General features: G+C 41.4%; 1 non-coding gene across 1 annotated transcript; it reads left to right on the forward strand.

Annotated features, from left to right (window-relative positions):
- The first annotated feature begins 1,965 nt into the window (after positions 1–1,965).
- On the forward strand, positions 1,966–2,072 carry LOC141644439 (small nucleolar RNA R71). Its single transcript, XR_012544058.1, has one exon. It is a non-coding gene; the product is annotated as a small nucleolar RNA R71 (small nucleolar RNA).
- Positions 2,073–2,880: the final 808 nt, after the last annotated feature.

Genomic DNA, 2,880 nt, shown 5'->3' on the forward strand with positions numbered 1-2,880 from the left:
CCTTCAAACTCGTCGTCCCAAAGACCACAAACTTCATTGAGTTGATCATTGAAAATCTCTTGCTTAGATGGAGACAACTCTCCCAATTTCTTCTCTTGGCCAATGAGGCCATACTCTTCTTCCTTGGTTGATTTTGATGAGCTTTGCAAGCTCTCCTTGTCACAATTCACTTGCTCTTTGAATGGAGCATCTTCAATTTTCTTCTTCCATTGGAGCTCCGATTTCTTCCTTTCATCTTTTCGGCTATAATGATCAATCATGAAACATGGCTCATGCAAACGAGGAGCTCTCATAGTCTTGTCAAGATTAAAGGTTATGCTTTCATCTCCCACTTCTAGAGTGAGCTCACCATGTTTCACATCAATCACCACACCGGCGGTGTGTAGGAAAGGTCTTCCTAGGATGATTGGAATGTTGGAATCCTCCTCCATATCAACAATGACAAAGTCCATCGGGATGAAAAACTTCCCAATTCGCACGGGGACATCTTCCCATATCCCTAACGGTGTCTTCGTCGATCTATCGGCCATTTGGAGTGTGATGTTGGTGCATTTAAGCTCTGCCATCCCCAACCTTTTACTCACCGAGTACGGCATGACACTCACACTAGCCCCTAGATCACATAAGGCTTTGTTGATCGTCGTGTCGCCAATGGTACACGGTATTGAGAAGCTTCCTGGATCCTTTAACTTTGGAGGTGAACTCACTTGAAGTATTGCACTACTCACCTTAGTGAAGGCGATAGTCTCAAGCTTCCGGATCGACTTCTTCTTTGTGAGAATATCTTTCATGTATTTCGCATAGGTCGGAACGTAATTGATTAATTCCGTGAAAGGAATTGAGACTTCTAAATTCTTCACAATTTCCATGAATTTTCCAAGTTGATCATCAAATTTGGGCTTGGCTTGACGACTTGGAAAAGGAAGTCTAATCACAATGGGCTCCTTCTCCTTGGCCTTGTCTTCATTTTTCTTTGAATTTTCTTCTTTTGATGATTCTCCATCTTTGGAGTTTTGCACAATTTTTTCCTTTTCACTAGCTTCCACAACTTCATCCTCAACTTGCTTCTTCGGTGCTTCATACCTTGTACCACTTCTCAAGTGAATGACACTAACCGTTTCATGTCTAGGGGGATTACTTTGAGGTGGTAATTGCCACTTTTGTCTTTGTGAGCTTGAAGATGCTAGTTGAGTCAATTGTGTTTCCAACATCTTGGTGTGAGCTAGAATGTTGTTGATGGTGGTCTCCTTTGCTTGGCTATCTTTTTGCATTTGAGTGAAAAATTCTTGTTGATTCTTTTGCATTTGGAGGACCGCTTTTTGGACATCAAAGCCTTGGTCATTTTGGTGATTGTATGGATTTTGATTTTGGTAACCTTGGTTTTGATTGTAAAAGGGTCTTTGATTTTGGTTTCTCATGGGTGGTGGAGTGTATGTTGTTTGAGGGTTTTGAACATTTTGGCTTTTGTATGAGAGATTTGGATGGAATTTGGTGTTTTCATTGTAAAAGTTAGAATAAGGGGTACTACTTTTGTATGCTTGGAAAGCATTCACTTGTTCATTTGTTCCCCTACATTCACCTTGGTCATGTCCCAAAGTTCCACAATTCTCACATATCCCACTTGGGATTGATGAGGATGCCGTCATGGCATTAACATGATGCTTTGATGATTTTGAGTTTTCCTCAAGTCTAGCCATAGCTTGTTCAAACTTCAAGTTGATTGTGTCAATGTGAGCACTAAGTTGAGCACCCAATTGAGTAACGGAGTCCACTTCATGCTTTCCTCCTCTAATAGCCTTGCGAGGTCTACTATCTTGTGAGTTATGGACCGCCATTTCCTCAATCTTGTTCCATGTTTGATTGTCATCAACTTCGGTGAACATCCCATTTGATCCCATATTGAGAATGTTCCTAGAATCTTCATATAAACCATTCCAAAATTGTTGCACCAAAAACCATTCGCTAAGTCCATGGTGAGGACATGAGCGACAAATTCCCTTGAACCGCTCCCAAGCTTCATACAAAGACTCTTCATCCCTTTGCTTAAAACCCGTAATTTGAGCTCTTAGCATGTTAGTCTTTTCCGGTGGGTAGAATTTTTTTTAGAAAGCTAGAGCCAACTTCTTCCAAGAATCTATTCCAAGGGTGGCCTTATCAAGGCCCTTCAACCATTGCTTCGCGGTGCCGATTAAGGAAAAAGGAAATAAGACCCATCTAATGTGGTCTTGAGTCACGCCCGTTTGAGAGATTGCATCACAATAGTCGCAAAAGGTTTCCATATGAGAATGAGGGTCCTCACTAGGCATCTCCCCGAATTGGCTCCTCTCAACTAATTGGATGAAGGCGGACTTGGCAATAAAATTTCCGGTGAGATGTTGCGGTGTAGGAGTACCATTTGGTAGATTCTCCTCGGTGGGTATGAGTGTGACGAGAATTTTGGCATTGTAGGTGGATTTTGTGGGGTATTGTGTAATGGGTTTTCTTCTCCTTCTATTGCGAAAGGATTGACAAACTCACTAGTGGGTTGGACAACTTCACTAATACCTCTTAAATTCCTCCTAACAACTCTCCTATTGTTCGTCAAGGTTCTTTCGATTTCACGGTCAAAAGGTAACATATCACCTTGTAACCTTCTAGACATGCAAAATATCAAACAACTCAAAAACAATTAGAACAAACCTTGAGGAGTTTTACTTCCTCAAGGCGAAGAAAGACACAACTAATGACAATAAAAAGAAATCTAAATCAAACAAACACCGTCCCCGGCAACAGCGCCATTTTTGATGCGATCCCGCTAAGTGTTCACAAATTAAGATGTGGTCGTTGGTCACGGTCGAATCAAAACACAATTTATAGCTCCACAAGCTACTCTACAATTAG

Source organism: Silene latifolia, chromosome 2 (genome assembly GCF_048544455.1).
Source record: "Silene latifolia isolate original U9 population chromosome 2, ASM4854445v1, whole genome shotgun sequence".
Taxonomy (NCBI): domain Eukaryota; kingdom Viridiplantae; phylum Streptophyta; class Magnoliopsida; order Caryophyllales; family Caryophyllaceae; genus Silene; species Silene latifolia.